At 43.1% G+C, this 14471-nt stretch overlaps 1 long non-coding RNA gene across 1 annotated transcript; it reads left to right on the forward strand.

The window, feature by feature from the left end:
* The first annotated feature begins 587 nt into the window (after positions 1–587).
* On the forward strand, positions 588–8723 carry LOC146493823 (uncharacterized). The gene is made up of 2 exons (XR_014872028.1): positions 588–1866; positions 3020–8723. It is a non-coding gene; the product is annotated as an uncharacterized LOC146493823 (long non-coding RNA).
* The last annotated feature ends 5748 nt before the right edge of the window (positions 8724–14471 follow it).

The raw sequence follows: 14471 nt of genomic DNA on the forward strand, positions 1-14471 counted from the left end.
TGTCCCAGCTCAGACTGTCCATTGTTACCCAAATATCAAGCCGTGGTTCACTAAGGACATCCCCCCTCAATGACAGAAAGAAGGCCTTCAGAGCCAGCGATAGAGGGGAGGTGAGAATGGTTCAGGCATTACTGAAGGGCAAGATCATAGAGGCTAAGGATGATTACAATAGAAAGTGTCCTGAATTCTTTGATGTTGGGCTGAGAACAAACAACCAATATTCAGAGCAGGTCCAGTCAATCAACAATTATTTATTATCATACATGTATGGGAGAATTACACAATACCACCCTCTGTGTCGCTCTCAAAGAAAAACACCTCAATCTACTGTTTTATATTTCAGGGTTCACGCCCCTTCATTCGTAAGCAGATAACATAACATGCATCAGTTGCAGTTAGTGACGGTTAGATACAATTCCTTTTTGGCAGTCTTCTACAGCACTTAGGGAGCTATCTCAACTGCCTTTCACTCCAGGTGTTTCCTGTTGTTCTCACTATGAGACCCATGATCATATGTGGCACATCCTGAGTACCTCCCGTTCTGACTGTGGAGACACACAGACAGTCACAACCAAAACTCTCTTCATTTGGTATAATACTACTGAAACATAACACTTTATTGGTGTTAATGATACTTCATATATTGCCATTTAGGCTTTTATTTCCCACAAAAGCTAGAGTGGAAGCTCCGGCATGAAGGCCATAACTGGATTCAAGCCATTCAACAGCAGAGGAACTACCAAAGACGCCACTTCCCAGTGGCCCCCAGGATTACAGGCTGTGGCACTGACACACATCATGAAGACCCTGGAAAGACTCATCCTTGACCAGCTCAGACCTATTGTCAGGCCGCATCAGGATCCCCTTCAGTTCGCTTACCAGCCCTGCCTTGGAGCTTGGACGCCATCATCTACCTGCTCAATCGTGTCTATGCCTATCTGGAACAGCCAGCAAGCACTGTCTTCAGCCACTGCACAGAAACCTGCCATCTTCAAAAATTTTCTGATAACTCTGCAGTGGTTGGATGCATCAGTGAGGGTGATGAGTGAGAGTACCGGACTGTGGTTGACTCCTTTGTCCCGTCATGCTAACAGACTCAAAAAGATCAAAAACTGATTGTGGATTATGGAGAACCAGGAAATCTGTGACCCCTGTTTTAATCCAGAGGGTTGATGTGGACATTGTGGGGGACTATAAATACCTTGGAGTACACATAGGCAATAAACTAGACTGGGTTAAAAACACCACTACCCTCTACAGCAGGGGTGTCCAACTCTAGGCCTCAAGGGCTGGTGTCCTGCAGGTTTTATCTCCAAAGGTTGATTCTGTTCATCTGGACCAGAGGTGGGTAGTAACGAGTTACATTTACTCCGTTACATTTACTTGAGTAAGTTTTTGAAAAAAATGTACTTTTAAAGTATCTTTTTTGCCCGATACTTTTTACTTTTACTTGAGTACATTTGTGAAGAAGAAACTGTACTTTTACTCTGCTACATTTGCAAAATTCGACTCGTTACTTAAAATTTTTTTTTAGTTTAGCACATTAGATAACATGCCGCCAGTGGAGTTTCCGGTAACCTTTTTACCAATCAGATGCAGTCACATGACCAGTTTGAAACTGTGGCGGGCAGAGCAGCCCAAGCGTTTCAAAGTAGCGGACACACGGAAAGAAGAAACATGGCAGAGCCAGTTGTCTACGTTAGAGCTGAAGAGGATGAACACCCTTGGTCTCATATACTAAGAATGTTTTGCTTAAAAGCAGTACAAAAGAACAGCTATGTCTCCAGTGTCTGTGTCTTCAGTGAGAGCCAAAACAAACCAACTTTTCAGCGTGAAACAACTGAACTCCTGTAACCTGAGGAAACGGTAAGTTTTCTCTAAATATCTTTTTAGCTGTGGTTAGCTGGATGCCAGTCTAATGTTACAGCAGCTGTGTCAAGCTGCGAGTCATATTTTCGGCGCTACGTTGTAGTGAGATAAGTTTGTGGGTGTTTTGTGCAGCTTCGGCTGTCCTTTTAACTGCTCGCTGGTTAGCTAGCGTGAGCTATAAGCTAACAGCTAGCCTGGTTAATGACACTAGAGTTCAACGCACATGTAAACAGCTCGTCTCTACTGCTTTAACTGTTAAAACAGAATGCAATACTGCGGCTGACAGGGTTTATTATGTGAAACAGCAGCTTGTTTAGTTTAAACAGTCTGCATTAAGCTGGGCAAACACTGCGGTTTTTTTCAGTCACGTTATTCAGCTCCTGCTCAAACTGTACAATTGAATCTCAGGGGTTAGAAGTTCATAGGTCACGATGCAGGGTCTCACACAATACGGCCCGATGCTCTGATGCGACCTGAGTGCTCAAACTGTGCATTCATAACATGAAGCTTATCATGCAAAATCTGTCTCTCGCTCTCCCTCTTTGTGTCTTTCACTCACTCACACAGACACACACAAACCACCACCATAAACTTTGCTAAATTACTAATAAAAAAACATTGACCAGGCAGCTGTAATTGAGCAGCAATGTCCATCCAACTCTTTTCATGGTTGTTGTCGTAATAATTTTGTGAGGCCACATTGAAAAGCCTCGGATACGTACTCGGATAAGTACAAGTTGTGCCTCCATCTCTTGTGTCCAGATCACACGCTGTGCTGCTCCACCTTTTCACTTTCATTTCTGTGTTTGTGTGTGCGCAGTGTGAGAGGCTGCGTTGAGGGGCGACAGGATTTGGTTTGATTATCATGCGACCACACGATTGATGATTGGGAGCTGGTCGTGAGGTGTTAACTGCTTTTCGTTACCCCATGTATACTACACGATGCACGACACGCAATTAAGGCAGAACTCGGGCCGATCCACCAAAACGGTTGCGCGACTGAAAAATCGGCTCAAAATGGGCCAAAAATCGCACAGTGTATGGCCAGCTTTTGGAGGCTCGCTCCAAACAAACATCCGCAGCTTGGCAGTGTATACAGCACTATAATGGCCAGACCTAATTCTTTTGAAAACCTTACATCTTTCCACAGGTCTCCACTTCATCAGACATCACCTAGACTCAGAGCTGGATGAGGCCAGCACAAACAGCAGCCTAACCGACTAAGATGATGGGTCCATGGGGTCAGGAAAGCCAGAAGCAGGGGAGCTGGAGAGGTACCTTTCATGTCCATTCACTGGAGGTGTGGATCTATTGCATGGCTTTCCTCACATCAAGAAGCTGTTGATCAAAATCAATTCAGCTCTTCCTGCATCTGGAGCTTGTGAAGGACTTCTCAGTCACGCAGGACTCCTGTTCACTGTTAAACAGTTACAGCTTCACAGAAAGAACCTTGAGAGCAAACTGCTGCTGAAGCTTAACCATCACTTCACCGAGTGAAGAAATGGCACATTTTTGCTAAATATGCAGAAATAGATGCACACCCATACAATTTATGGTAAACTGAGCTGCCTTGTATGTTGAAGATACCTCGTTCTGTTTTCTCTGAGGCTGTTGCGCCATTTGGAGCAAAAATGAATTTAAAGTTTACAGCATATCTTGTTACTGGAAATTGTTTGCATTCTTTATTTATATTATTTACTGTAGGTGTTGGTGAAAAAAGCTTTATGTTGTGAAAAACTGAAATCTGGAAATTAGAATTGTTGTGCCTTATTTTGTTGATGTTTTTACATATATTCCTTTTGAAAATACTAAAATTTGTATATTTATTTATTTTTGTTTGTCTGATAGCATTTATCTATAAAATAAATCGGGCATTTCAAACAGTTACTCGCTACTTACTCAGTACTTGAGTAGCCTTTTCACCAAGTACTTTTTTACTCTTACTCGAGTAACTTTTTTGACGACTACTTTTCACTTTTACTTGAGTAATAATATTTTAAAGTAATGATACTCTTACTTGAGTACAATTTTTGGATACTCGACCCACCTCTGATCTGGACGTAGCGTTTTCAGTGGGAGAAACATTTTGTCACTCATCCAAGTGACTTGTCCAGTCTCAGCTGACTGCAGGTTTCCCCAATCTTATAAACAGTCAAGTCACTTGGCTGAGTGATGAAACGTTTCTCCCACTGAAAATGCTATGTCCAGATGAACAGAATCAACCTTTGGAGATTTACTTACCCGGATGATTGAGAATGCATCAAAACCTGCAGGTTTTAGATCTCACCCTGGGTCATCACACCTGAATCAAATGATTAGTTCATTACCAGGCCTCTGGAGAACTTCAAGACATGTTGGGGAGGTAATTTAGCCATTTAAATCAGCTGTGTTGGATCAAGGACACATCTAAAACTTGCAGGACACCAGCCCTTGAGGCCTGGAGTTGGACACCCCTGCTCTACTGGAAGGGCCAGAATCATCTCTATTTTCTGAGGCAGCTAAGGACCTTTAACATTTGTCGGACAATGCTCAGGATTTTCTATTCTGTTGTGAGATTTTGAGTCTGTTGTGGCCAGTGCTATCCTCTATGTTGTTGCTGCTGGGGCAGCAGGCTGAGGGTTGCAGATGCCATCAGACTCAAACTGATCCACAAGGTAAGTAATGTTGTGGGGATAGAACTGCACTCCTTCAAGGTGGTGTTGGAGTGTAACAGGGTATCCATTGTGTAGAGTGTATCCATTAATTGTTGGAATGTTGCTGGTGCACCTTGAAGCCCACATGGCATGACTTTAAATTGGTACATACCAAAGGGACTTTTGAAGGCTGTCAGCTCTTTTGCTTCTGGTGCCAAAGCCACTTGCCAGTATCCCTTACACAGATCCAGTGTCGTAATGTAGCTTGCTGATCCAGCTCTCTCCAACATGTCATCCACCCTGGGCATTGGGTAGGGATCAAACTTGGATACTGCATTCAAATATCTGAAATCAATACAGAATCCCAGGGTGTCATCTTTCTTTGGTACCAAAACAATCGGGTTCACTACTTGACACCTCAATGTTTTCCAGATCCAACATCAATTTTATTTATTTCTTCAGCACTGGCACCAACCGCTCTAGAATCCTGTGGCTCTTTTGACGAACGGGTATCTTCTCCTTCACCCACATCTTGTGTTGAACTAGTGACGTGGAGCTTGGTGTTTCTCGAAAGAGCTTTGGATCCAAGAGTGGTTTTATATCAGCCTGCTCAGAATGAGAAAAATGAGAAAGGCAACTGAAGCAAACCCTGGAGTGTTAGTTGAAAAGAACTTCTCCGTCACCTCCTCCTCCCTAACTGAACGCACCAGTAACTGATGGACCGGCTCTTGTCGGCTGTGGAATTCTTTCAACAGGTTCACATGAAATGTCTGATATTTTTTGGCTCTTTCTGGCATATTCAGTTCATACGTGACTTACCTTACTTGTCTGATGATCTCGTATGGTCCATGCCATTTTGTCAGCAGCTTGTTATCACTAGTGGGAAGCAATAATATTACTTTCTGACCTGGCCTTCTGATCATACCATGTCTTTTGAGGTTTTTGTGTTGCTATCATGTTGTCCTGCACCAATGATACCAATCTCTCTCTCATGTTGATGACGTAGGTAGACTGCAATGTTTTCACCCTCTGCTTTGGGGTCCTTCCAGCAGTCCTTCAGCAGATCCAGTGGTCCTCTCGCTTGGCGGCCGTACAAAAGTTCAAAAGAGTGGAAACCTGCGGGACCTCCCAGTAGGCAAACAGAAGGCAGCCATTGATCCATGTCAGCACCTGTGTCAGAGACAAACTTGCGCAGCATAGTTTTGAGAATCTGGTTGTATCTCTCCACTAGCCCGTCCATTTGGGTGTGATAAGCAGTGGTCTTAAGTCGCTTTATCCCTAACAGCTTATAAACCTGCTTCAACAACTTGGATAGGAAGTTTGTTCCACAGTCCGTCAGAATTTCTCTTGGTATGCCTACCCTAGAGAAAAGCTGCAGAAGATAATTAGCAATGTGAAACGCTTTAATTGATCTGAATGGGAAGGCCTCAGGAAACCGTGTTGCATAGTCACACATGACCAATATGTAACAATGGCTGATGTGGAGCTCTTCTCTAAAGGACCCACAATATCCATGCCTAGCCTCTCAAATTGTGTTTCAATAATTGGCAGTGGTTGCAACTGGGCTCGTGCTACTCCTTCGCCTGAGGTCAACTGACATTTTTCACAGGAACTGCAAAACTTAGAAACCTGGACATACATCCCTGGCCAAACAAAATGGCTGCTGATCCTATTCAGTCTTTTGTGAAAAGCTAGATGACCTGCCCATGGAATTGAATGACCCAAATCCATAACTTTGTTTCTGAACTGTTGTGCGAGTGCTACCGCTTCACACTCCCCTTTCTCTGGTACAAGATGCCTTCTTTTATCAAATAAACCGTGTCTGTGAAACAGTTTACCTGACCTTGACTACCCCCCTCTATCTCTGTTACCTTCTCAAACCAGGGTTTTAGAGAAGGGTCGCTTCTTTGGAGTGCACCTAAATCTGAGGGAATGTCAAACTCAAGCTGGTTATTTGGCTTAGGAAACAATGATGTGACCTCTCTCCCTGAGCCTTTGAACTTTTCCCTTCTTCTCTGAGCCCAAGACTTCCCAATCTTCCCTGGCTCTATTTCCAGAGACGCCTCAAAAAAGGGTAGCTCTCGCATCATTTCCTTTGCACTTGTGAGCCTACAGATTCATCACCTGAGCTTTGCATGTCTTTTTCAGCACTCGCTTGGGGATCAAAATCTATCTAGTGTATTAGATCAAGTGGTAGGGATGTCACTCCATGATGTGCTGCCTATGACAGGAACACGTTCAATAAGAGACTGAGATTACCCAAATCCACCACTGAATGACACCGGAAATCGCTCCTCCCCTTTACAACTCCTTCTTGGAACTTGGAACTAAATTAAATAATACAATATATGTATGTTACTGTTCTTATTGTCTTGGAGCAACTGTAACCACATAATTTCCTTAGGGATTAATAAAGTATTCTGATTCTGATGTACTTTTTTTCTCTTTTCTTTCTGAAAGAAAATAAAAAGTGTGAAATATAACTTATTTTACCAATAAAAATGCTTGAAAAGCTGATATTGTTGATGGAGTTGTGACCTGTTAAAAGCATACATTTCCACACAAAGAAATATGATGAATGCATGTTGGATTCCCTAACTGTTTGGACCCAATTGGACACTTCCCCTTCCTGGATGTCCTCTCGCCAGTCTGAGCTATATTGTTGTGATTCCTGAAACATAAGCTTATTAGACCTTCAGCACTAACAAACAAAATATTAACTTTCAATTGATTAAGAAATGTCTGAAGGAGTTGATTCACAAGAGGCCTTTTACTTAAAAGAAAACCAATAATAAAATAGAGCTAGACCAGGGATCTAAAACCTGCAGTCCCTCAGCTTTTTTTTCATTAACTTTGATTTGATTTTATTTGATTTAATATACCTTTATTAGTCCCACAAGGGGAAATTTCATAAGGCTGCCGACCTATTGCACGCAATGGCGGCGCCATCTTACCCTCCGACCATACATACACAAAACATAACATGGGGAAGACAGGTCAGAAATGTATAACAATGGAAAAATGCGCCACACGAGGAAAGATAAGGAGAAAAAAATAACTCTAGTTTGAGAACAAAAAAAAACACCTCTGCACATGAAAAAACTCTTAATACACCAAAGAAACACATGACAAGCAACAGGGGTGGGTAAAGGGTGAGAGACAGCCGAATTAGACAGTACATCCGGGCCTGCGTGCGCTGGTCTCCTTGATCCCCGTCAGCATCAGAAGGGAATAAGCGTCGAAGGCGTTTGGAAAGGGAGGGGGGATGAGTGTGTGCATATCAGTGTATATGTATGTGTGTGTGTGTCCAGAGTTCAGCTGACACAGTGTCCTTCGCCCTGCCAGGCTAAGTAAACAGTCTTCCAGCCAACCCAGGTGGCCTTGCATGGAATGGGAAGGAACAGACTAAAAACAGTCGTTATCAGGGTGTTTTTGTTCGGCTCCAGCCTTGCGACCGCAGCTGGTGCCGAGAGGGTATCCACATGAAGTGATGGTGCTTTTTACTTTAGTGCAAACAGCTCATATGAATTTCAAAGCAGATCTACAGTCCAACACTGGTCTCTCAATCTCCCGTTGGAGAGCTTCGCCATACTTGCGTTCTGTGATGTTGTCATTTCTTTCACTCAAGGAGCCGATTCTGAGAACTCACGGCAGTGTGCCTCCCCGAGATGTCATCCAATTTGCGCCCAGACATGTTATTCCAAGCTAGCCCTTCCGAGATGTATCCAGTCTGCAGTCAGAGATCTTATTCTGAGTGTCCACAGCAGCCGTGCGTTCTCCAAGATCTTATCCGTGCTGCACTCAATGAGCCCATTTTGAGAAACTCACGCCTCTTCCCATCATTTCAATCCCAGCGGGCAGCCTTGTGGGGGTTTGAACAGCCGGTTCCGCTTCCTTAATTCTTCGATAAGTCAGGGCCAAGCCAGCTCCGATCAGCCAGAACCCTGTTACCATGGTTCTGAATAGGTAGATATCTTCAGCACTCAGGCTCACCCAAGCCCAAACTTCTCGTTGAGAAAGGGGTGTCAATTGCATTTAGGGACCAGTTGATCCAATCCATAATTCTTTTAGGTTTTACAGAACAGACTGTGAGAGAGTGTTCCAGGGAAAAGTAATACAAAAAACACGAGACTAGACAAGGACACAAGAGGCTAAGCAGGGAAGCTAAGGGAGAGGAGGAGAGGAGAAAAGTGTGACCGCCTTCGTCAAGAGCAAGAGCAGCTTCTTTAATTACTTTGTATTTTATGACTTTATTCAAGATTTCATTAACTAAAATGTGTGTCATAGTGAGTCAGTCACCTGACATCTTATGTTAATAGCAAACTCACTTGCAGCAGTTACATGCAGTAGCGGTTTTTGATACGGGCGACACGGGCGGTTTCCCGGGGCGGCATCGTGGTGGGGGCGGCATCACAGGCATCGCCAAAAAAAAAAGATTAAAAAAAATTGCTCATGCTCATGCTGCCCCGACATCATGCCAGCGCATATTGGGAATGGCATAGGCACCGATCGGTTTTCTATCACCCATTTGCTGGGAGTAAGGGCGCCCTCCGTTTGCGAGGTGCGCCTGCTGCTTGCAGAACAGGGAGGAGAGGGCGGGGCGGCGGGGGAGTCTCTGGCTGGCTGGAGCAGCATCTAATAACCAACTCGCAAAATAAAGCAAAATAAAAATAAACCAACAAACACAAAAACACCAGACATTACGATACAAACTTATAATTTGCACCGATATTTTTTTGAAACTACACGCGAAAAGTGAGCGAGAGAGCCCTCGGTGCGCCTGCTCGCTGCTGAAGTCAAAGTAAACTTTATTGTCATCTCCGCTACATACAGTCCAGTATATAGAGAGACGAGACGACGAGGCTCCAGTTACAGCAGTGCAAGTAAACAAATAATAAATATAAGAAGAGTAAGAAAATAAATATACACTTTAGGACTCGGGGTGAAGGGATCAATAACAATTTAAAATTTATATTTTATAGTTTGGGGCAGCACGGTGGGGGCAGCACTGTTGCCACACAGCAAGAAGGTCCTGAGTTCAATTCCACCATCAGGCCGGGGTCTTTCTGTGTGGAATTTGCATGTTCTCCCGGTGTTTGCGTGGGTTCTCTCCGGATACTCCGGCTTCCTCCCACCGTCCAAAGACATGCAACTTGTGGGGATAGGTTGACTGGATAATCCAAATTGCCAAAAGGTGTGAATGTGCGAGTGAATGTGAGTGTGAATGTTTGTCTGTCCCTGTGTGTTGGCCCTGCGACAGACTGGCGACCTGTCCAGGGTGGACCCCGTCTCTCGCCCAATGACAGCTGGGATAGGCTCCAGCGCCCCCCGCGACCCTGAAAAGGATAAGCGGAAGCGAATGGATTTTATAGTTTGATGATTTAAAGTCTCACACACATAACCCGTCGAAAGGGGAGGGGTTATGTGTGGGACTAAGTTATTTTATTAACCTGTAAAATATGTAGTCTTGTGAGAAGTGAGTAACTCTTTTGGGAATGTGTGAAAAGTAGTATTTCTAGCACAAAGCACAGCTCCTGTGAGCCGCATTACAACAGGGATCTCAAAAGACTCGCATTGCAGTATGACAGCTTTCCAAATGCTTTTTTGTGTGGTGCCGCAAAATAAGGGGAAGTATTAATTATTCTCTTCTGCCTTTCCTTATCACAGGCAGATAAGGAAAGGACACATATATATAAAGACCACCAAGAGTGGTCAGAACATCCAGCCACATGTCCCAGAACCTGCATCCCAGTAGTGGGTGGCAGCATCCAGCCAAGAGCAGTGAGGAGGGTGAATCCCTCCTCCTATTGACCCAGACCTAAGCCCAGCCATTCACACACACACAAACTGACGCAGAAATACTCACCATTTGCTCATTCACTCACACATATTCACCCACCCACTAATGACACACGGACACACACTGACCCCTCCCCCCTTAGGTGACAGTGAGCAGATGCCTGGTGTTTTTTGTTGGTGTGTTTGTTTTGTTTTTGGTTTGTAGAGTATATTGTTTTATAAAACTGGATGTTCAGTAAAACCTGATACTTCTCTGGAACTGCTCACACAAGATTGTAACTGAAGGAGTAAAAGAAATACTGATTCTCAAAGGACTTTCACGATGCTAACTATGCTGTGCAAGAGAGCATGAAAAGGCCCCAGCACAGAGAGCCAGGGCATCAATGGCAATTAATGCAAGTGGTGTCTCAGACAAGCAGGCTAATGAGTTTTAATATACATGCAGGTGAGGTAGAGCTGAGTCACTGAAGCCCTTAATGAACCCATGACAGCCTAATTAGCCACAATTTACAATTCTAGGATGCTAATCAGAGTTGCTGAAATGCACACATCTTTGTATGAATGAGTCTTTTTAAATACTGCAATCTGCTGCCTTGATTGATGATTGCCTATTTTTTTTCTCGCTCACTTTCTCTTTACTCTATCCAGATTGTTTCTCGACCAGCTAAGTCTATAACATTGTGAAAGATGTTTTGATTGTCAACAATCCAACACACACACACACACATACAAATGCATCCCCAAATTCCCATATGCCCCCATACGCTCATTCTCAAACATATATTTCTATACCTTGAGCAACCCCCAGCCTGAAGTGGACTCCACCACTTGTTTAGAGAGACACTGGTAAGTGGAATATAAATATAAATTTCAATATTAGACAAAGATAACACAAGTAAAAATAAAATGCATTTTCTAAATTAAAGTGTTTATTGTTAAGGGGGGGGGGGGGATCCAAACCTGTATGGCGTGGTGTGAAAAAGCAGTTATTAGTGACCTAATAACTGTTTCCCCTCAGCAGGAACAACTGCAATTAAGTGTCTGTGATAAACAACTTTATTTAGAAACAATACTAATGTTCCTCTTCTCTAACTATTAATAATACCATAATTCCCTCCACACTCACCACCAAACTGGAGCATCTGGGACTCAGCTCATATATGTGTCAGTGGATCTCCAACTTCCTAACTGGCAGACCACAGGCAGTAAGGATGGGCGGACATGTCTCAGCCTCCATCACTCTCAGCACTGGAGCCCCCCAGGGGTGTGTTCTGAGCCCCCTGCTGTACTCTTTGTACACATATGACTGTGTGGCCACTACCAGCTCCACCACCATCATCAAGTTTGCTGACGACACCGTCGTGGTGGGCCTGATCTCTGACAACAACGAGACAGCCTACCTGAAGGAGATTAGGAATCTGGAGAACTGGTGCCAGACGAACAACCTCCTTCTAAACGTCAGTAAGACAAAGGAGTTGATAGTGGACTTCAGCACTAAGCAGGAGAGGAACTACCAGACCCCTGTCATCAACGAGTGCCCAGTGGAGAGTGGACAGCTTCAAATACCTCGGAGTTCACATCACGTAGGACCTGTCATGGTCCTGTCACATCAACACCGTGGTGAAAAAGGCCCGACAGCGTCTCTACCACCTCAGACGCTTGAGAGACTTCCGACTGCCCCCCAAGGTGCTCGGGAACTTTTACTCCTGCACCATAGAGAGCATCCTGACGGGAAACATCTCAACCTGGTTCGGGAACAGCACCATGCAGGACAGACGAGCTCTACAGAGGGTTGTGCGATCAGCTGAGCGCACCATCCGCTCCAAGCTCCCTGACTTGCACTCAATCTACAGCAGGTGGTGCTGGACCAAGGCCAGGAAGATCGTGAAGGACCTCAGCCACCCCAACAACGGACTGTTCTCTCTGTTGAGGTCAGGAAAGTGATTCCGCTCCCTGAAGACCAACACAGAGAGACTGAGGAGGAGCTTCTTCCCGCAGGCAATACAGTCTCTCAATCACACCACCACACAGTACTGACCCACACATATGGTTCTTACACACGCACTGGACGTTCTGGACTTTGCTTATACTAATTTGATTAGGTGCATGGTCATCTAATCCAGCGGTCCCCAACCACCGGTACCGGTCCGTGAGTCGTTTGGTACCGGGCCGCGAGAGTTGAGGCTCAGGTCTGAAATGTATGGTTTTCAGGGTTTTTATCGGTTTTCAGCGTTATTTTGTTATTGTTTTTATCGTTTACTCGGTTTTCCTGAGTCTTTTCACGTGTGTTATGAATAATAATAATAATAAAATAATAATAATAATGATAATAATAAAAATCTTCTTTTTTCGGTACCGGTACTAGTTTTATTTTGTTGTATTTATCCGCGACACCTTAACCCTTTAAAACCGGTCAGAGCGGGCACGCTCTGTTTTGCGTAACTATTTTTAAATCCCGGTAGCTCTGCAACCACGTGAGCTAGCGCAATATTTTTTTTTGCATATGAAACCGGAGGAGTTGTACTTACATCTTATGCCATCAGCTTGTCCTCGGTCACAGTTTCCTTCCACATAAAGCTTTGCAAAAACTGCATAAAAAGCACTTGCAGCAACAAAAACATAATATTCCAGAAACACGCTTTGCCGATGTTTGTAACACTTCCTACGTCCATCAGCACGAACTATCGCATGTCCGCCATGACCTGCCTGAAACCGGAAGTGACGTCATTTTTGCGGAAGTGTCGTTTTTTACCATCAGGGCCTCATGAGCCTATACTGGTGTTTTTAAAAGTTATGTTTGACTTTATGACTATGATAATTTTCGTTTTTCCTGCAGTGTATAAAAATTGGTGTATTTCAAAAATAAAACTATGAAGACACTCAAAATAAATTTCCTGTGGTGGGAAACTATTTTGTGCAACTTTTTTGTATTTACAGTTTTGAGGGATAAGCCTCTTAAATTTCTCTAGCTAGAAATATATGTTAAAAAACAAAAATGATTTTCAATTTTTTTTGTAGTTTATTGCACTTTTTTGCAATTTATGTAATTACTATGCACTTAATGCATACATATTATTAAAATCTGGGCTATAATGGTTGTATTGATGTATATCAACTTGAAATGCTCCCAAAAATGGCTCCACAACATGTAAAAATATAATATAAGCTCTGGCGGACTTGGTTCTATGGTAGGTCTTAAAGAGTTAAATAGTCATGAATGAATAATGAAATGCTACTTTGATAATGCAATGGGACAGTTTACTAACAAACAGTCTCACAATATGCTTCAGAAAAAACATGAAAAGTAGTACTTTTCTATTTTAGTATCTTGCCCAAGGATATTGGGCATGTAGACTGGAGCAGCCAGGGATTTCACCACCAACCTTCCAATTAGTAGATGACCTGCTCTACAGCCATCCTTTAAGGCTGTAACAATGGATAACGTTGCACAGGGCTGAATTTTGAACAAATACCTTGCAATCTGTGAGAGTAGGAATACCAAGTAGGATTTCTGGCAGTTATGAAGCTGAGTCCCTTGTTTTCAATTTCAGAAACAATCAAATGGTTCAAATCTCTGCATGGACATTCGTTCACATAACATTTGGGTCACGACTTTGTCAGTCTATCTGTACTTTTGGGGTCATTCTAAAACATACGCACATGACACAAACCTAATTGGGGACATTCATCCAAGTAAAACATTTGGTAACCAGCATGTTAGTCTATTAGTACTTTATTAACACATGGACAATAAAACCCTTACAGATCATAACTACATAAAATGGCCAGAAGACAGATTGATCATATCAGTAAACTGTCCACCAGCTTTTTCAGGCTTTTCTACCAGAGTGGTACTAGTACTATCACTAGCTTTTAACACACTGGTAATGCTCTCTGAAATAGTTTTTCAGATACTGTACTTTCTTAGGATATGATAATATGTTGAAATAACTTTTATTATTAAGCAAAATACAAGATTTCTATTAAAATTAACTGCTGAAAGCTAACCAGATAACAACTTTATATAAAAATTTAGCTTTTTTTTGTACCATTAAAATAAAAAAATGTAGGAGCTGCTCTTTGTCCTAAGTGCTGTATAGTATATTTTTAAGACAAAATGTGACTGATAATATAAATGTATAGAACAGGTACAGTCATAATAATGGTCTG

Source organism: Neolamprologus multifasciatus, chromosome 22 (genome assembly GCF_963576455.1).
Source record: "Neolamprologus multifasciatus chromosome 22, fNeoMul1.2, whole genome shotgun sequence".
In the NCBI taxonomy this organism is placed as follows: Eukaryota; Metazoa; Chordata; class Actinopteri; order Cichliformes; family Cichlidae; genus Neolamprologus; species Neolamprologus multifasciatus.